This window comes from Choloepus didactylus, assembly GCF_015220235.1.
Source record: "Choloepus didactylus isolate mChoDid1 chromosome 11 unlocalized genomic scaffold, mChoDid1.pri SUPER_11_unloc8, whole genome shotgun sequence".
NCBI classification, from domain to species: Eukaryota; Metazoa; Chordata; class Mammalia; order Pilosa; family Megalonychidae; genus Choloepus; species Choloepus didactylus.
The window spans coordinates 12,737-34,906 of NW_023637585.1; the positions used below are offsets into that span (position 1 = coordinate 12,737).

At 39.1% G+C, this 22,170-nt stretch overlaps 1 pseudogene; it reads right to left on the reverse strand.

Moving 5' to 3' along the window:
- Nucleotides 1-9,090: 9,090 nt before the first annotated feature.
- On the reverse strand, nucleotides 9,091-14,555 carry LOC119524756 (annotated as a pseudogene).
- Nucleotides 14,556-22,170: the final 7,615 nt, after the last annotated feature.

Sequence of the window (22,170 nt, forward strand, 5' to 3'; positions counted from 1 at the left end):
CAACAGTGGGGACTGAGGTGGAATTTCATGCAGTTTGAGTAGCCTTGGAGAAAATCCAGGAATCCCAACATACTGCAAGCAATATAAATCTGATTAGACACATCCCAAGACACATATCAGAATATCAAATGCCAAAGACAAGGAGAAAATCCTGAATGAAGTTATAGAATGTGATTCACTGCATACAAGGGAAGTCAAATAAGACACTTCATCTGACACAGTGGAGATGAGGAAGCAGTGGTATGATGTACATAAGATACAGAAAGTGAAACATTTCCAGCCAAGGATTCTCTACACAGCTAAGTTGTCCTTCAAAAATGAGGGGAATTTTTAAATATTCACAGATAAACAGAACCTGAGGGAGTTAGTTAACAAGAGAACTTGCCTACAAGAGCTACTGAAGGGAGTTCTGCTAGCTGAAAAGAAAAGCCAGGAGAGAGAGGCCAACAGCCTAGGTAAATTAGATGAATTGGACAATTTCCTAGAAACACAAAAATACCCTACATGAACTTAAGGACATTTAGAAGACCTCAACACACCAATCACAAGAAAAGACATTCAATCCATCATCAAGAAAAACAAAAAAACAAAAAACCCAATAACAAAAAGATTATATGGCTTCACAAGTTGGTAAAGAAATGAAGAGTGTTAGCAAGGGTAGATAAAAGAATAAAAACAATGAGGAAAATAGATTTGGAAAGTAAAACCATAGGCAAAATGGTTGCAGTAAGTCCTACCTTTAAAGTAATAACACTGAATGTTAAACTCCTCAATAAAAGACACACATTTGCAGAATGGTTCTAAAAAACATGATCCATGTATATGCTTTTTACAAGAGACACATTTTGGACACAATGATACAGATAGTTTGAAAATGCAAGGATTTAGTTTGAAAGTGCAAGGATTTAAAAAGATACTCCACACAAGCAGCAACCAAAACAAAACAAAACTAGTTGGGGCAGACTTTAAATGCAAATATGTTATAAGCAATAAAGAAGGACACTATACATAAGTAAAATGTCAATTATCCAAGAAGATTTAACAGCCATAATTATTTATTCACCTGATCAAGGCACCCCAAAATACATGAGGCAAACACTGCCATAAATGAAGAGAGTAATAGATGTTTCTACCAAAATAGTGGGAATCTTCAACACACCTCCACATTCAAAAGATAGAATATCTAACCAGAGGCTCAATAAGGAAGCAGAGAACCTAAATAATATGATCAATGAAGTAAGCCTAACAGATATGTAGAACATTGCAAGTCAAAGAGCAGAATAAACAGTCTTCTCTAGAACTCATGGAACATTCTCCAGGATAGAGCATATCTGGGGGCAAAAACAGACTTAAATTCTTAAGATTGAAATTATACAAAGCGCATTCTTTGATCATGATGGAACTAAGCTGGAAATCAATATGAAACCAGAAATTTTACAAATATATAGAGGTTAAACAACATGCTCTTAAAGAATCAGTGAGTCACAGAAAAATGCAAGATAAATCAGAAAATGTCTCATGAATAATGAAGATGAGAACACAACAGATCAAAACTATGGAATGCAATGAAGGCAGTGCTGAGGGAAATTTTGTGTTCCTAAATTCCTATATCAAAAAAGAAGAAAAAGGTAAAACCAGTGACTAAAGTGACAAACACCATCAAGCTAATCCCAAAGCAAGCAAAAGGGATGAAATAACTCAGATTTGAGCAGAAATGAACATAATGGAGAATATAAAAATACAGTCAACATGTAAAAAACCAAAAGTTGTGTTTTATTTCAATTAATAAAATTGAAAAATCATGAGCTAGACTAACAAAGACAAAAAGGCAATGCAAATAAATAAGATCAGAAATAAGAGGGGGTCATTACCACAGGCTATGATGAAAGAAATATATACATATGAGGTTACTATGAACAACTGTATGCCAAAAACCTAGGTAAATTAGATGAATTGAAAAACTTCTAGAGTCACGCAAACAACCTAATGGCTCATGAGCAATTAGAAGGTCTCAACACACCATCACAAGAAAAGAGATTCAATCCATCATCAAAAAATCCCAACAATGAAAAGATATTATGGTTACACAGGTGTATTTTACCAGGTATTCCTAGAAGAATTAATAGTATACCTGTCAAAGACTTTGTTTCACTTTGCTAAAGCTGCCCAGATGCAATACACCAGAAAAGGATTGGCTTTAAAAATGGGGATTTATTCACAAATTTACAGTTGTAAGGCCATGAAAATGTCCCTATTAAGGTATGAAGAGGAAAATACCTTCTCTGAGGTGTGGCCAATGGCATCTGGGTTTCCCCTGGGAAGGCACATGGTGATGTCTGCTAGTCCTTCTTCTCCTGGGTTCTGGTTTCAAAATTGCTTTCTCCAAAATTTGTCTGGGCTTCTCTTTCTCTTAGCTTCTCTCTTAGCTTCACTCAGGTGCAAATTCTGGATTACATATCTTAGATTTTCTCAGCTCCTTGCTTGTTTCTCCCAGGGCATTTTGTCTAAATGCTCTCTCTCTGTTATCTCTCTTAAAGTACTCCAGTAAAGGGTTAAGACCCACCTTGAAAGGTTGGTGTCTCATCTTCATGGAACATCCTAATCAAAATAGGTTTGCCCCAGCAAGATTGGATTAAAAGAATGTGGCCTATTATGGGGTACATAATAGATTCAAACCAGCACGGTCTTACATAAAATGGAAGAAGAGGACACATGGCTTAACTCATCCTATGAAGTTGACTTCACTCTATCACCAAAGCCTCATAAAGATACTACAAGTAAAGAAACCTAACGAAAAATTTTCCTAATGAATATAGATGTAAAAATGCTTAACAAAATTCTTGCAAATTGAATCCTATAGCACATTACAAGAATTATACACCATGACCAAATAATTTATATTCCAATTATACAGGGGTGGTTCAACACAAGAAAATAAGTTAATGTAATAGACCACATGAACAAAGCAAAAGGGAAAAATCACATAGTCATCTTTTTTGATGCAGGAAAGGCATTTCACAAAATTCAGCATCCTATCTTGATAAAAATACTTTGAAAGTTAGAAATCAAAGGAAACTTCATCTACATGATAAAGGGCATTTATGAAAACCCACTGATAACATCATACCCAATGGTGAGAGACTGAATATTTTCCACCTAAGATTGGGAATAAGACAAGGATACCCACTGACACCACTTTTCTTTAATAGTGTGCTAGAAGTTTTAGCTAGAACATATAGGCCAGTAAAAGGAATAAAAGACAGGCAAATTTGAAAGGAAGACGTAAACCTTCCACTATTTTCAGACAACAAGATCCTATATTTAGAAAACCCAGAAGAAAAGAAAAAAAAAAAAAACATGGCAAAGGTACTTGAGCTAATAAATAAGTTCAGCAAAGTGACAGGATAAAAGATCAGTACACAAAAATCAGTGTTGTCTCTACATTCTAGTAATGAGCTATCTGAGCACATAATCAAGAAAAAGAATTCCATTTATAATACAAAGTAAAAGAATCAAATATCTAGGAAGAAACTTAGCAAAGAACCTGTACACAGACAATTGCAAAAAAAATGAAAAGAAATTTTAAAAAGAAGCTAAATAAATGAAAAGACATTCTGTGTTCATGGATCAGATGGCTAGCTGTCCTTAAGATATGATTTCTACCTAAACTGATCTACAGATTCAAAGCAATAACCATCAAACTTCCAGCAGCCTACTTTGCAGAAATGGAAAAGCTAATTTTCAGATTTATTTGGAGAGACAAGGGGCCTCAAATAGCCATAAACATCATGAAAACAAAGAATGAAGTAGGATTCTGCACACCTCCTGACATTAAAGCATATTATAAAGCCACAGTGTTCAAAACAGCCTGGTACTGGCATCAAGATAGATATCAATCAATAGAATCAAATTGAGCATTCCAAAACTGATGCTCATATCTATGGTCATTTGATTTTTGACATGGTTTTTAAGTCCATTCACCTGGGACAGAATAGTCTCCTCTGAAAGAGGACTCCAACCTCACACCTTATAAGAAAGTTAACTCAAAATGTATCAAAGTCCTAAATATAGGAACCAGTACCATAAAACTCCTGGAAGAAAATGTAGGGAAACATCTTCAAGTTCTAGCCAAAACACACACAATGAAAGGAAAACAGATAATTGAACCTCCTCAAAATTGAATACTCTTGTGCTTCAAAGAACCTTGTCAAAAGGGTGGAAAGGGAAAAGACACAATAAGAGAAAATATTTGGAAACCACATATCTGATAAGGGTTTGATATTCAGAATATATAAAAAAACAACAATACTCAACAAAATAAAGGCATTAACCCAATTTTAAAATGGGCAAACTACATGAAGAGATATTTTTCCAAAGAGGAAATCCAAATGGCCAATAGCACATGAAAAGATGCTCAGCTTCAACAGCTATTAGGGAAATTCTAGTCAAAACCACAATGAGGTATCATTTCACACATATGCAAATAGCCACTATTTAACAAACAGGAAAAAAAGCATTAGAGAGGATGTGGAGAGATAGGAAAGCTTATTCAGTGCTGATAGGAATCTAAAATGGTACAGCTACTGTGGAGGATGGTTTGTGGTGCTGCAAGAAGCTATGTATAGAGTTGCCTTATGACCCGGCAATCCTTCTACTCAGTGTGTACCCAGAAGACCTGAAAGCAGGGACACAGCACCATTATTCACTATTTCCAAAAGTTGGAAACAACCTAAATGTCCATCAACCAAAAATGGATAACAAACATGGTGCATACATATAATGGATTATTACACAGCAGTAAGAAGGATGGAATCCCAAATCATGTGACAATATACATGAAGCTTGAACACAATTTAGGTGAAAAAAGTCAAACACGGAATGACAAATATTGTATGATTTCATGAATATGAACAAATTATAATATGCAAACTGACAGATATAAAATCTTGGATCTATGTTACCAGGAGAGAGAATGAGGCTAGATAATGTGGAGCCATTGCTTAATATGTGCAGAATTTTTAGCAAGGTCAAACTTATATGCTTTGAAATGTATAGAGAAGCAGTTGCGCATTATTTTGAGTATAATTAATTAGTGCTTAATTGGAAGTAAATATGGTGGGACGTGCAGTCTTAGAGTCATGTATTTCACCAGAAGGAAAGCCAGAAGTTAACACAAAATTGCGTAACAAAATGAATCTAGTTATGAAGAAAGATTGTGATTGCCTGTAAAAATTTAAAAAAAAGTTCTTTGATGAACTAGGACAAATGAATGACACTATTACAAGTAATTAGTAATAGAGTGGTATATGGATAAAAATTTATCTATTGCAAACTATGAAATCTATTTAACAGTAGTATCCTAATATTGCTTTATCAACAGTTAGAAATATACCACATCAATACTAGGGTCAATAATAGAGGTGGTTGAGGGTATGTGATTGTTCTAGTTTGCTAATGCTGCCAGAATGCAAAACACCAGAAATGGAATGACTTTTATAAAAGGGGGTTTATTTGGTTACACAGTTACAGTCTTAAGGCCATAAAGTGTTCATCAACAAAGTGTACCTTCATTGGAGGATGGCCAATGGCAACCAGAAAACTCTGTTAGATGGGAAGGCATGTGGCTGACGTCTGTTCCAAGTTGTGGTTCCAAAATGGCTTTCTCCCATGATGTTCCTCTCTAGGCCACAGCTCCTCTTCAAAATGTCACTCTCAGTTACTCTTGGGGAATTTGTCCTCTTAGCTTCTCTGGAGCAGGAGTCTGCTTTCAATGGCCATCTTCAAACTGTCTCCCATCTACAGCTACTCTCTCAGCTTCTGTGCATTCTTCAAAGCATCCCTCTTGGCTGTGGCAAGTTTGCTCCTCTTCAAAATGTCACTCTCAGCTGCACTGAGTTCCTTCTGTTTTTCAGCTCATTTATATGCTCCAGTGATTTAATTTTGACCCATTCTGAATGGGTGGGGCAATGCCTCCATGGAAATGATCCAATCAGAGTTATGTTATCATCTGCAGTTGGGTGGGGTGCGCTTTCATGCAAACCACCTAATCCAAACATTCCAACTTAATCCCCAATAATATGTCTGCCCCCACAAGATTACATCAAAGAACATGGCTTTTTCTGGGGGATGTAATATATACACACTGGTACAGTGATGTTCTTGCTTTCCTTTTTTATTTTTATTTCTTTTTCTGGAGTAATAAAAATGTTCTATAATTGATCATGGTTACAAATACAAACTAATATGATGATACTGTGAGTCATTGATCGCATACTTCAGATGGATTGTATGGTGTCTGAGTATATCTTAATATCATTTAAAAAAATGAGAGAGTCAGACCATTATAGGGTTGGTGCTTTGGATGGAGCAGCATGTTACATTCTGTATGAAAAGTTGGCAAAATCTATGAACATCCTCCCTACAGAAAATGTGCATTGAGACATACACAAATTTTTATACAACTGGATGAGGCCCAAGGAACATACAGATCAAGACATGGGGGGTGGTTATAAGGTTTAATGGATGGTCTTCATTATCATATTTATCTCTATAGACTCTCACTATGAGCACCTACCTAACAAAGCCCATCTCTATTGAGACCACTTATTGGCATAAGTTCAGAGACTGCACCCTGGGATTTCATATCCCAACTCTTCTCACCTGACCAAGGCCACAGAACATCTACAGTGATGAGGTGGCTGACCCTTGATACACTGAAAGGTAGCAATGATGAGCTACCTTGTCTCTCCTGACACAGGAGACCACCACCAACAAAGGGCTTGGCAAGAGCTGCTTGGGGTAAAAAATGGAGGCCCAGAAACCTGGGGACCTGGGATTTGGGCCCCATTCTGGAGACAGAAAAAGAGTGCTCAATGACCCCAAAATATTGAACCCAGGTGATACCACTTGCCCCTGAGCATGTTAAGAGGGAGAACTTGTGAGCCAGAGTTCAGCCCAGGACCCAGCATCCTCTTGGGCATTATGCTTCAGCTGCCTGGGCTGGGAGTTTTGACATGAGTTTATGGGTGTCATTGGCCAGAGGCATAGAGGGAAGTCACAGAAAGATGGTTAAGTTTTGCCCTAACAGCATTGTCCAGATGCTTCTTCCATGGGTGAGGTCAGGAAAAGCAGGAGCCTGGGTTTGGGTTTCTTGCCACATGCTATGCACAGACAAACTCATTCTTCATGACCTGGCAGCCCTGGTACTGGTAATGGATGAATATTGGGAAGTGAGATGGTGAAGTAGGTGATCGCTGGGCTCTTTGTGTTATGATGCTGGGGCCAGGAGTGCCTACCATGTCAGGACAGGGAGACTCAGAGAGCTAACCACACCACCAAGAATTTGTTAAGAATTGGGTTTGAAACCTGCGTTTGGAAAGAGTTGCCTTAGAGAATCACATGCCCCCATCACATGTAATCTGCCATCTGCCCCTACATTTTACATCCGATGTCTACTCTAGCATTTCAAGTACTTCCACCTCATATTTCCCCAGTCAAAGATCAAATATTAATACTAGGATTCATTTCATGAAACCCCAGCTCAGAAGAAAGATATGTTTTAGGCTCTGATTTGACTTTGAGCCTTCATTAACTTTGTGTATGGAATGACCAGAGTGTGTGCCTTAAAAGTAGATTTCTGGGTCTCATTCAAAGAGTTCCAAAGGGACAGCAATTTAAGAAACCTCCTAGATGATTCTGAGGGTGAGGTACTGTATTTTGGGAAATAAAGACCCAGAGCCTCAGGTATTAGGAGAAGGATTACACAGCCTGAAACAAAAGTGATCAAAACCCATATCAATGGAGAAAGTCCTAAACTGGCTCAAGATTTAGAAGGTCAAGCTGCCTGACTGCATTTGTGGGAGGAAACTCAGAACAGTTCAAGAATGTGGGGAATTATTAAGATTGTCTGGAAGTGGAATTTTCAGGGACCTGATTAAAATATCTCCTGGAAAAGGGAATGCTTTTAGGATTTCAAACTTTGGGATCCATAATGTAAGAGCAAAAACTGTCTTGTTGAATTGATATGTGCTGACAGTGGTTCCCAAATAATTATTGGGTTTGGTTCAGAGTAGAATGTGTTGCCCAATCTAGGTGGGAAAAGATAAAATTCCAAAACCACCAATGTCTTTGCCTCACATTCAAATTAGCCCATTATCCTAGACTCCTTGTTGAAGCATCCACTCTCACTCTTTACTTGTAGATAAGTATTTTTGAGCTGTTTTGCCCTCCTCCTTGTCCTTTCAAGAAATAATGATAATAATAATTACAAAAATAACTGTATACTACTAATAGAAAAAACAGTAGATGTCCCATAATGAACCATAGCATGTGTAGTCCAGTCAACCAGGGAGTTCGTGTGTCACCTTATGGAATTCTATCAGCAATTCTCTGAATTGAATATGATATGCCCCTTATATATGATGCTGTGCAGTGAGATACACTCTCCAGGATTACAAATGGAGGGGGAGCCCAAGTGCTTAAGTCTGTACATGTTCTTCCACCTTCTGGTTCTAATTGGAAAAGTGAGGGTAGCAGCAAAAGGAAAGTCTCTGCCTGGTCCTTGAATGTTTCTTCACTCAGGGCATTTGACTTTACCTGGAAAATACATGCTCAAGTCTTGTATTGGAATGTAAAGTAAAATGGGAAGAGGGTGATGTTTCTAGTTAGAAACCTCAGTTCAAGCAATGGATCCTCACTATATCACAGGAAACTGTTCTGATCTTTGTCTCATGTTAATGATTATTAGGATAATGAAAGAAAACTAAAGACGGGCTGTACATTCTAAATGGAGTGGTAAGGATCAACTGAGATGTGGCACCTGAAAGTAAGTTATAAATAATGATCCCTGTGAAAAGGTATTGAAAATGTACCTTTTCCCAACATGTCCATTTGCCCTCATGATCTTTCTTCAAGTGTTCCCTAATTTCCTAATCACAATTGTCAGTTCTCAATCTGTCTTTATTGGAATACTCCAGGACAATCAGTATGTCCCTAAAAGGAAGTCACTCACATGCAAAAGGAGGAAATAGCTTTGGCATCAGGAGATGGATGATAGTGCCTCTGGGTCATGGACTTGAAATGCTGTGAATGTCAGACGGTCTGGCAAGCACTCTCAGGTTGGCAGCAGTCATCCACCATTTGCTTCCTGTGGGTGGAGGCATGTAATTCCTCCATGGACATCTCCTGTGGCACGGAGAAGGCATCCTATGGAGGAACAAAGGGGTCAGCTGGGTGTGCTGGTGGAGCCTGAGGATGAAGGCCTGGGGACCAACCTCCCTCAGCAGCCTGTGTGTCCCCCACAGCCTTGTCAGGGATGAGGGGCTCCACAGCAGAGGCTGTCAAGATCCCAGGAGGGGGCTGCTGAACAGCCCCACAGAGGATCCCTGGAGCACTGGAAATATGGGAGATCTGTGGAAGGAGAAATGTCAGAGTTTGAGGGAGCTCAGCTTATCCTTGTTTTTCCTGACTTGGACAATGATCTTCGCTTCAGGCCCACTGGTGACAGGGCCCCCATCTCCTGTCACCAAGTGTCCTGGGGAAAGCAGGCAGCACCACAAAGCTGCCAGGAGGGAAAGGTGGATTCAAGATGGGGGTGGGCACTGCCCCAAGAGAGGTGGGTGTGGTGGGCCAGGAGTGGGGAGGGGTATTGGCTTTGCAGTGAAAGGAGATGCTGTAGAGTCAAGGAAATGGGTGAATGGAGTCATCCAAATGCCCACAGTGTTTAGGATCTCAGGCATTCTCTTTTATTCATTGGGGAATCAGAACTATGCACTTCAATAAGTGTGCAGGGACAGGGATGAGGAAACTTTTGGGATAGCAACGGTCCCTATGTTGATTTTAGGTTTCAGAACTCCAGATGAGGGTTTTTCTTTTGGAGATGTTGCTCCCAGCTCAACAATCCCAGAACTCTGTAGGAAGAAAGGAGCCCATGCTGTCGCTGGATGGCAGTGCCTCTCTGAGGAATATCAGACACCAAACATCCGGCCAGCCTCAAGGGCTGGTGCTGGAGGAGGAACGGATTTGACATCTGCACTTTGGCAAAACACCCCTCAGCACAACCATAAGTAGATAAGGGAAGTTCTTTAGGGTAAGTTTTAGGAAGCCATAGGGAAATTATGAAGGAGGAAGATTTCCTATAGAGTATTTTTTCATCTTCTCCTGAGTCTTTCTTTGCCTGACACTTATTGAAATCATCTTTTGACATTTTCTTTCCACAACAAAACCACTCTTTTGGAGAAGGAAGAAGATGGTGGCATAGAGAAAAGTGGAAGCTAGTCAGTCCCCCTGGAACAACTAATAAAAAACCAGGAACAAATATTAAATAATCTGGAATAACTTCAGGGGGACAAATGTGACCATCCAGTCATCATACACCAACCTGAATTGGGAGGAATGCCTGAGATTGCTTCATAAAATCTGTAGTTAAAAACTGAGGATCCAAGATGGGAGTCCCCTGCCCCCATGGCCTGAACTGCAGAGCCTCACAATGCTAGAGAGAAGCACTCTCCAAGTCAGCGAATATAGCACAGCTGAGCTCCAACTGCGGTTTTGATTAGCAAGCTATGAATCCCCAGGAGGTAGACAGAGGCTTTTGGAGATGACTGACCTTGGATAGCCAGAGGAACTCTCTGGGAGGGAGGGGGAGCCCAGAGGAACAGGTGCTGTCTCTGACCAATGGGGGAAACTGAGGGGGACCATGACTGACCATGAAGGGGGTCTTTCTGTCCCTTTTTTCGCTCAGTGGAGAAAGCCTCAGCCATTTTCAATTCTGAGCACTCAGACCCAGACAAGGGTGGAGATAGCAGAGTCAGAGATGATTCAAATGCAAATGACCCCTCCCCAGGGGGTATATTTTCCCTAAGAGGAAAGAGGAGGTGCCAACCTCTACAAAACACCTTCCATTCAGAACCAGACCCCAGAGCCTGGAGGAAAACAGCCACAGGCCACACCTCTTACACCAGTTGGAAGTGACAGGCTGGCAGGTGTCACCTTCTGGGCAGAAAAGCACAGTGACTTGAGGTTTCATAGGGTGTACCAATCTTCTAAGACACACTCTCAGGGAGACCTGAAACTATTCCCTTCTTCCAAGACCTGAGCCTGATGTGGTCTGGGAAAACCTGATTGGGGTAACAAAGGAGTCCAGATGCCCAGAAAACAGAAAACTACAACCTACAGTAGGAGGGGTGAAGTTATGGCCCAGCCAAAGGAAAAACTTACACTTCAACTGAGATGCAGGAATTTAAACAAGTAGTGTTGGATCAATTCAGAAAGTTTATGGAAGATATGGCAGAAGAGAAGAAGCATATAATGAAAACACTGGGCATACGTAAGGTAGAAATTGAAAGTTTGGAAAAACAAGAGACAGAATCTATGGAAATGAAAGGCACAACACATGAGATGAAGGACACAATGGAGACATACAATAGCAGATCTCAAGAAGCAGAGGAAAATACTCAAGAACTGGAAAACAAGGCACCTGAAAGCCTATACACAAAAGAACACTTAGAGAAAAGAATGGAAAAATATGAGCAATGTCTCCAGGAACTTAGGAATAAAACAAAATGCAGGAATGTATGTGTCATGGGTGTCCCATAAGGAGAAGAGAGAGAAAAGGGGCAGAAGCAATAATAGAGGAAATAATCAATGAAAATTTCCCATCTCTCATGAAAGACATGAAATTATGGATCCAAGAGACACAGCATACCCCAGACAGATAGATCTGAATAGGCCTATGCCAAGATACTTAATATTCAGATTATTAAACATCAAAGATAAAAAGAGAATCCTGAAAGCAGCAAGAAAAAAGCCATCCATCACACACAAAGGAAGCTTGAGAAGACTATGTGCAGATTTCTCAATAGAAACCACGGAGGAAAGAAGGAAGTGGGATGATATATTTAGGATACTTAAAGAGGAAAACCACTGACCAAGAAATCTATATCCAGCAAAAATTTCCTTCAAATATGAGGGAGAGCTTAAAATATTCTCTGACAAACAGACAGTGACAGAGTTTGTGAACAAGATACCTGCTTTACAGGAAACACTAAAGGGAGCACTACAGACAGGAAAAGACCAGAGTAAGAGGTTTGGAACACAATTTTGGGAGACAGTAGCACAGCAATGTGAATACAGTGAACAAAGGTGACTGTAAGTGTGGTTGAAAGAGGAAGGTTAGGAGCATGTGGGACACCAGAAGGAAAGAGGAAACATAAAGACTGGGACTGCATAACTCAGTGAAACCTAGGTTGTTCAACGATTGTGATGAAAGGTACAGATATGTTTTTACATGAGGTAGAACAAATGAATGGCAACATTGCAAGGTGTTAAAAAATGGGTGGGATTGGGGGGGAAATACAACCAATGCAAACTAGAGACTATAGTTAACAGAAACATTGTATTATGCTTCCTTTAATATCACATAGGCAATATACCAAAGCTAAATGCATATGGTGGTGGTGGGGAACATAGGGGAAAGGTATGGACTCTGCATTGGGGCTGTTCTCTCTTTATTCTACTTTACTTTGATGCAATCTTTCCTTTTGTTGCTTCCTAGCTGTTGTGTTTTGTTTTGTTTTTCTCTCTTATTTATAAATATTTAGAAAACAGATATGTGGTTTCTAAATATTTTCTCCCATTGAGTCGGGTGACTGTTCCCCCATTTTTCAAACTCTTTTGAAGCGCAGAAGTATTCGATTTTGAGGAGGTCCCATTTATCTATTTTTTCTTTTGTTGTATGTTCTTGGGGTATAAACTCTAGCTAGGAAAGTACTTCTTATTGCTAGATCTTGAAGATGTTCCCCTATATTTTCTTCTAGAAGTTTTATGTTACTGGGTCTTTTTTTTTTTTTTACTTTCAACATTTCATTTATTTCAAAATTGATTTTATTGCAGCCCAAACACTGGAATTAACTGTACGTAATAAACTATTATACACACACACACACACACACACACACACATGCACACACAACATTTTAAGTTATAGGGAATAAAGTTTATTTTGGCAGACAATGTTAAACAAAATTAAAGTTGCATACATTACTAACATAAGTCAAGATCCTTAATTTGGTATAAGTGTGAAACATTTTCTTGCTTTCCCATGTTCTGCTAAATCACCATACCTAAACTGCTTTATAAAACTAATATGTGGAAATTCAACTTTACTATTTTCACTTACACTCTGATTCTAAACAAAACTTTTCATGAGCTTCTCTCTCTGGGGCCATCTTATCATCAATATCATCCAAGTATGGATCACCAGCCCCCGATAAATCTGTTCCACTTTCTTCATAATCTGGAAAAAAGTCTTCTCTTTCAAGTAACTCTTGATATTTCTCTTGGTAATCTGGATCAGCTACAGTGAAAGGAATACCATCAGATGTATAAAATGTTGGTTCATTCATAAAATAGTCTGGATCATTTTCAAGTGTTGCTTCTCTGTATGTTGAGGTTGTGCGGACTCTACCCCAGTTACTTGACAGGAGTTCTACAAGCTTCAAGAGCATTTGTTTTACATCTCTGCTGCAATTTGCATTTAGGACAACATTTTCAATTCTCTGAATAATTTCTTTCATAGCAGTCTTTCCTTTTCCCTTCCAGGCATCTTCCAAAACTGACCCTGTCAACTGCAGTAGTTTTACTGCACAAATTAGGTTATCATCCACAGGATTAGTAAAGAGGGCATTTAGCAACTCCCAAAGACCAACCTGAAGAATATCTGCTCTTGCATGTAACCTGTCCATTTGTTCCCTTGATCTCCAGGTTAAGATGAAGTTCTAGAAAGAGGACAAGTGCATGAAATTGTTTTCGAGTCACTTCTTCCCCTTTTGCATCTTTAACTTCATATTCAGTCCGACATCTTCGAAGCAGCAATTGGAGGAAGTTACCACTCTGTGGGCTAATTGTCAGATGATGAGACAGGTAATTACAAAGGCGAGCTCCCATGTAAGAAAAATTTGGGGTAGATACAGCCTGTTGATAGATGAGTTCCTCAAGTGCTTGCAAAGCATCATCTGTTGTAACCCAGCCATTCAAGGTCTCTGCAAATTGTTCAATTTCAGTTTCAAAACGACCAGGTTGCTTTGTAAGATGATGCAAAAAGTCTTGAACATATTCTGATAGAGTAGGATAATCCTCACAACCATCCTCGAAGGATTGTGTATAATTAGAAGAATAACCTGATGGGTAAAATTCCGGGGTGCTCACAGACAGCTTAGATATTAATACAGGAGCTACAACCACCTGGAGTTTAGCCAATTGCTGATTCCGAGTTCTGCTGTGGGATTTTATCCTGTGAACTAGGCGGAGCTCTCAAGGACCTCTTTGTTCTGGGAGAGCCCCGGGCTGGGGAGGCCGCTGGGGGCCGGCGGGGACCTCGCACTGGGCCCCGGGCGGCGGGGCCTTTCTGGGCTGGCGCAGCGGCGGCGGCTGTAGGTAGCCCGGGGCTTCGGCTGAGGCGGCGGCTGGTGCTGGGGCCGCTGAGCAGGCCCCGCTGCTTTCGGGAAACCGCCGCTCTCAGGCCCCGGGTCCAGCCCCGAGAGCACCTGGGGCCCCATCGAAACCGTGCGACGTGCTCCTCCTCTGTTACTGGCTCTTACGTTCAGATCTTTGACACGTTTTGAATTGATTTTTGTATAGGGTATGAAATATGAGTCATGAAATATCCATTTCTCACAACAGCGTTTATTAAAGATACTGTTCCGTCCAGCTGAATACATTTGGGAGCCTTCTCAAAAATCAATTGACCTTAGATCTTAGGGTCAATTCTGAACTGAGTTCAATTCCATTGATCAATATGTCTATCTTTATGCCAGTACCATGCATTTTTCACCACTGTGGCTTTATCATATGCATTACAGCCAAGCAGCATGAGGCCTCTCACTTCATTCTTCTTTTTCAAGAGGCTGTTGGTTATTCAAAGTCCCTTACACTTCTAACTAATTTGATAATTAGCTTTTCCATTTCTGTGAAGTGGGCAGTTGGAATTTTGATTGGTATTGCATTGCAGCTGTAGATCAATTTCGGTAGAATTAACATCTTAACAACATTTAGATTTCCCTATCATGAACATAGGATGTCTTTCCATTTATTTAGGTCTTCTTTGTTTCCTTTTAGAAATGTGTTTTTAATTGTGTGAGTACAGGTCCTTTACATCCTTACTTCAGTTTATTCCTAGATATTTAATTATGTTACTTGCTAATGTAAATGGATTTTTTTTCTTGAATACCTCCTCAGAGAACTTATTTCTAGTGTTTGGAGACACCACTGATTTTTGAATCTTGTTCTAGTATCCTGCTATCCTGCCACTTTGCAGAACTCATTTATTAGCACAAGTAGCTTTCTCATAGTTTTTCCACGATTTTCTAAATACATCATATCTTGCCATTGAGCACAATGTTAGCTGTGGGTTTTTCCATGTTGAGTAATTTACCTTTAATTCCTGCCTTTCAAAGTTTTATTTTTTATCAAGAAAAGATGATGGATTTTGTCAAATGCCTTTTCTGCCTCAATCTAGATGATCATGTTTGGTTTTCCTTTTTGATTTCTTGATGCAGTATACTACATTAATTGATTTTCTTGTGTTGAACCACCCTTGCATACCTGGAATAAAACCCACTTGTTCATGGAGTATAATTCTTTTACTGTGCTGTGGGATTTTATTTGCAAATATTTTGTTGAAGATTTTTTCATCTACATTCATTAGAGAGAGTGGTCTGTAATTTTTGTTTTTCCTTGTGATATCTTTAGCAGGCTTTAGTATTAGGTGATGTTGGCTTCATAGATTGAGTTAGGTAGTTTTCCCCCATCTTCAATTCTTTGGAAGAGTTTGAGCAAACATTGTATTTATCTATTTTTTTTTCAGTTTTTTTTTTAATCTTCATTTTATTGAGATATATTCACATACCACGCAGTCATACAAAACAAATCGTACATTCGATTGTTCACAGTACCATTACATAGTTGTCCATTCATCACCTAAATCAATCCCTGACACCTTCATTAGCACACAAAAATAACAAGAATAATAATTAAAGTGAAAAAGAGCAATTGAAGTAAAAAAGAACACTGGGTAACTTTGTCTGTTTGTTTGTTTGTTTGTCTCCTTCCCCTATTTTTCTATTCATCCATCCATAAACTAGACAAAGTAGAGTGTGGTCTTTATGGCTTTCCCAATCCCATTGTCACCCCTCATAAGCTACATTTTTATACAATAATCTTCGAGATTCATGGGTTCTGGGTTGTAGTTTGATAGTTTCAGGTATCTACCACCAGCTACCCCAATTCTTTAGAATCTAAAAAGGGTTGTCTAAATTGTGCATAAGAGTGCCCACCAGAGTGACCTCTTGGCTCCTTTTGGATTCTCTCTGCCACTGAAGCTTATTTCATTTCCTTTCACATCCCCCTTTTGGTCAAGAAGATGTTCTCCGTCCCACGATGCCAGGTCTACATTCCTCCCCGGGAGTCATATTCCACATTGCCAGGGAGATTCACTCCCCTGGGTGTCTGATCCCACGTAGGGGGGAGGGCAGTGATTTCACCTTTCAAGTTGGCTTAGCCAGAGAGACAGGGCCACATGTGAGCAACAAAGAGGCATTCGGGAGGAGGCTCTTAGGCACAACCATAGGGAGGCCTAGCCTCTCCTTTGCAGCAACCATCTTCCCAAGGGTAAAACCTGTGGTAGAGGGCTCAACCCATCAAACCACCAGTCCCCTATGTCTGTGGTCATGTTAGCAACCATCAAGGTGGGGTAGGCCAATACCCCTGCATTCTCCACAGGCTCCTCAAGGGGACACTACATATTTTTTCCTTGTTTTTTTGTTTGTTTGTTTTTTTAACTTTTTCTTTTTTAAATCAACTGTATGAACTGTAAAAAAAAAAAAATACAATACAATAAAAGAACATTTCAAAGAGACCATAACAAGGGAGTAAGAAAACATTGTATTTAAAGAACTGAAATACAGAGACAATTAAAAAGAAACTCCAAAGACTTCTTTTTTTAATTCTACTATTTATATACCTGGCTTTGAATCACATGTGTAATATCACCAACTTCAAGTTGAGTATAAAAAGATTTTCCAAGGGATACATGAGCATAAAGAAGTTTTAAGGGAATTAATTGTCAGATCTTCAACTTCCCCAAGTCCTGTTTTCTAAGGCCTAAGAAGTCACCTGCAATCTAGACTATATGCTTATTTTACTGTCCCATCTCACTTCACAAATGCCCTTGTCTCTCTTTTAAAAAGAGAGACACATCTCTCACCCATCCCTAATCTTAGAAGAGTGCATAGCTCAAATTTTAATACTTTCAGAGTACCAAAAAAATGTTGTCAGGAAAGCCTTCCTTTATTCAAGGAATTCTGTTATAACTCTAATCAATCATGTATTAATTATTATAATAACTCAAGCCAGAAGAGATTTAACACTTTGGACCTTATGTAAACAGGAACAGATATTAAGATGGTAGAGAAGTTGGAAAGGTGATAAAATAGATGTGGAATATAAACATATATTATGGAACATAAAATTTGCTGTGGAAAATCCATGGAAATGATTTCAAAGACAAAAAGGAACAATGTAAACTTTCATATATTAGGACCTGTTCAGGTGTTTTATAAAATAGATACTATTTAATAGGATATACATTAAACAAGTTATATATATATATATATATATATATATATATATATATATATATATATAAGTTTTATTTCAAAGTGTTATTATTTTCAAAAACTTAATATTTTCAAAATACCAAAGATAATGTTTTCAACTGTTTAAACTTAGAGTAAGAATAAAAGATGTCAACTTAAAAATAGTGAAAGATAAACATTGAGGACTAATAATTTAGTAGGCTGAGCCCTCAATCTTGGGGCTTGCCCTTATGAAACTTGGTACAGTAAAGGAGAACCTAAGCCTACTTATAACTGTGCCTAAGAGTCTCCCCCAGAGAACCTCCTCTTTGCTCACAGGTGGCCTTTCTCTCTTTCTAAGCCCAATCAGCAGGTGAACTCACTGCCCTCCCCCCTACATGGGGCATGACCCTCAGGGGTGTAAATCCCTCTGGGAAAGCAGGACATGGCTCCAGGGATGAGTGGTGATGGTGATTGCATAACTATGTTGCTTACATGGTGTGACTGTGTGATTGAGGAAACCTTTTGGTTCACACTCCATTTATCTAGTGCATGGATAGATGACTAGAAAAATGGGGACAATAACTAAATGAAAATAGGGTGGGATGGGGTGTGTAGAAGACTCTGGGTGTTCTTTTTTACTTTTATTTTAATTCTTATTTTAATTCTTTTTGGAGTAAGGAAAATGTCCAAAAATAGATTGGGGTGCTGAATGCAGAACTATATGATGGTACTGTGAACAGCTGATTGCACATTGTGGATGATTGTATAGTATATGAACATATATTAATAAAACTGAATTTTAAAAATATGTGAAAGGATCTCCTTTCTCAAAACTCTTTTATGTGTATACATGCAAAATATTTTGAAGGCTACTGCTATATATACATTAATGACCATTTAATCTTCTGATATAGTTTGTATTATCTCCCTTTACAATGACAAACTAAGGCCTAGTAAACTCACCATGCTATATTAGATTAAAGGCATATGAAATATGTGAGACTCAATCACCTCACAAAACTTCTCCTTATGATGTGAACATAGTAATTAGGGACTAACTAGAAGTTGGGAAGACCTAGTAAAGACCCAAGAGAAAAAAAGAAAAACACCAAATAATTAGAAATCAGGTAGTGAATTCTAAAGGCAGTATTAGCAATGGCCCCTTATTATTAATATTAAGGTAAACTGTCCCTAAATTCCTACCCTTAGTAATCCCAACATTAACCTTAATTCTTCTCACCCAGTAGATTGCATAACCCAAATAGTGGTCACACAAAACCACCTAAACAGTATTCTGCCCCTTTAATGAATTTTTCTTCAAATTTTGAAATTTATTACAGTGCATAGTTTATCATATATCATATAATGTTTTACAGTGATTAGACCTTGGCATATACAAGTCTGTTCCAGCATGAAGTCTGACTTTTACACAAGACCCCTAATCTGATCAGAAGGAACACAAATTACTGTATAGCTGTCTGATACATAAACCTTGACACATAAAACTACCCAATGGGGCAAAAAGATAGTTATGTTTATTAACTTATGAAATACTCTGGTTGTTGAATTCTAATTCATGTATAACTTTATTGATTCCAAAAAGCAAAGAGTAACAATGAAAGGCCCCAATGAGAAGGCTGTAAATGTACCCAGAATCATTCTTCATAATTATGAAATTGAACCTTTACTAAATAACTGCCATATGCCCAATGTGTTATTTATCTCACATTTATCTCACAATAGTTGCCAGGATTACCTGGCAAGAATTCCATGAAGTAGTTTTTACTTCCATGTTACAGCTAAGAAAACTGAGGCTCAGGGAAGGTCAGTGACTTGCTCAGGGCACAAAAATAAGAGTTGGGAGTGGGGAACTGAATTTATCTATCTTAAGCCTAAGTATGCTTCTTCCAAAGCCAAGCTGAAACCTGAGGCAGAACAGTGATGGGTAAGTGTCATTCATCTACTAGTTACCAGTTTCTCCATTTTGCAAAACATTTAAAATTATTTGAAGTCCACCAATATACATGCTGATAGTCTTTGAATTAAATCTACTAGTTGTACGTCATTTAGAAGACAACCCGAATCTATCTAGTGAGGATTCTTAGATCACTTTTTTACCTCTGGGAAATAGACTGTCCTGACAGTCCTATTAAACACTCATGATTTTACCCTCCTCTTTTGGAATCAGAGGAGCTGAGGGTCTCCCAGCCACTCTGCTGCACAAACTCTTTAAACAGATGGTAAACATCATTCTGCACTGCCCTAATGGTGAGGGGTGGGAACAAATACCCATCTGTCCACTATAATCAAATAAGCATGTTATTTCCACTAAGAAAATGCAAATAATTCCCAGTAGGTATAACATAGAATTCAATAGTTTGACACACACCCATCTTTGTTATGAGAGGGCAATGGACAAAAATTTGATCAACTATTTAAACAATTAAAAAAGCTACATTTACAGTCTATCCAGGGCCTTATCTGAAGAGGGTCTGAGCTGGGGTGGGGGAAGGAAAGGTGCTGCCCTGGGGGAGGCTCCAGCCAGGGTGCCCCCATATGTGGAACTCTCACCCCATCCCCATCCGGGCTGAAATCCCTAGACCCCCAGGGGTCCTGTTTGGGGAAATTAGACAGGGAGCCCACAATCTGGCCTGGCAGAGGACACTGGAACCTGGAGGCTTGGGGAGGAAATGTCTCCTTGGCAGCTGCAGCCCCTGTCCTGTGGTCTCACCCCCTAGGCTTGGCTCACAAAGGAGGGGCCTGCGGTGTCTCCCCACTGCCTTCCCCCACTTCTCCCCATGGCTCCAACACTCCACAGATGCCATGACCAAATCCACACTTCCTGGATCACAGTCAGGGATCCAAGGTTGGAATTCAGCTCTGACTCTCACCCCAATGTACCATGCTCTTGGCACTGCCATTGGCAAATAGGTTCTTCCCCAGTAAGGCCAGACCCTTCTCCATCATGCCAGGAATGGAAAGAAAGGAAAGGCTGAAAGTTGAAGGGAAGAGGGTGTCAGGGTGAAGCAGGAGATGGCTCACTAGTGTGGGCAAGAGGGAAAGGAGGAGAAGGACAAGGCAGAGGAGAAGCTGTTAATATGAAGCTGCCATAACCTCACTGCAGTAGCACAGTAGTGCAAGATTGTGGTTTCAGCTTGCATTTCCCTAATGGCTAATGATATTGATCATCTTTTCATGTACTTTATTGTCCATTTGTGTGTCTTCTTTGTAGAAATGTCCATTCAAGCCCTTTGCCCTTTTTAAATAGGGTTGTTTGTCCTTTTGTTCTTGAGTAGCGGCAGTTTTTATATATCCTGGATAAATTCAACAGTTATCCGGTATAAAATTTGTAACAATTTTCTCCCTTTGTAGGTTGTCATTTCACTTTTTGATGTCCTTTGATGGACAAAAGTGTTTAATGAAGTCCCTTTCACCTATTTTTTGGTTTGTTGTTTCTGTTTTTGTTGTTACATTTAAAAATCATTGGCCAGTCAAAAATCATGATGATTTCCTTCATGTTTTCTTCTAAGAGATTTTTGCATTTTAGGTCTTCTGTTTTGGTTCCTGTAACATTTTGAGTTAATTTTTTTAAAAAACCTTCAGTTTTTTTTGTAAATAGATATCCACTTTCCCACAACCATTTCTTGAAGATGCTATTATTTGCATATTCATGGAGGAATAAATGATCTAAGTAGGCCGATAACTGTTCAAGTCATTTAGTCAACAACTAAGAATCTTCCACAACAGAAAGTCTCTAAGTCTCAGCCCCTTTACAGGAAAATTATCAGAAGAGAGCACCAACCTCCAGGACCCTTGTATGGTTTGGATGCATTAACAAAAGTGACATGAGCCCAGATTCCAGGGTCAATACACCATAGCAGTTATGATTGCTAAGGGCCAGGAGTGGGGAACATGCCTGTCAGGAGTTTTCTAGCAGGGAACATTGGTGTTGAAGGACTTGGATAGCAATACTTTGTCCAGGCCTCTCAACCAAAACAGAGGGAGAGAAGGAGCATCAAGGTGTTTTAATTTGCTAGGCTGCAAAATGAAATAGAATGAAATGGTTTGGCTCTAAAATGGGAATTTATTAGCTTATTGTTTTGAGGCTAACAGAAAGTCCAAATCAAGGCATTATCAAGGTTATACTTTCTCTCTGAAGAATGTGGCATTCTTGGACTGGCTTCTGATGATCCTGATCCTTAGCTTTTCACATAGCAAGTCACATGGAGGCATCTCTTGGTCTCATGCTTCTCTTCCAGGTTCCATTGATGCACCTTCTTGCTTCATGTGGCCTTTCTCTCAGTCTGAATTTCATTCCACTTATAAGGGCACCAATAATATGATTAAGACTCATCCTGATTGATGTGGATCACACCTTAGCTGAAGCAGCCTCTTCATAACATTCTATATATAATATGTTCATACCTTCAAGAATGGTTTATATTTAAGTACATGTTTTTCTGGAGTACATATAGCTCCAAACTATCATAGAAGTTTCTGCTCCTCAGAAGCCCATGGTTGGATGCAGAGCAAATAT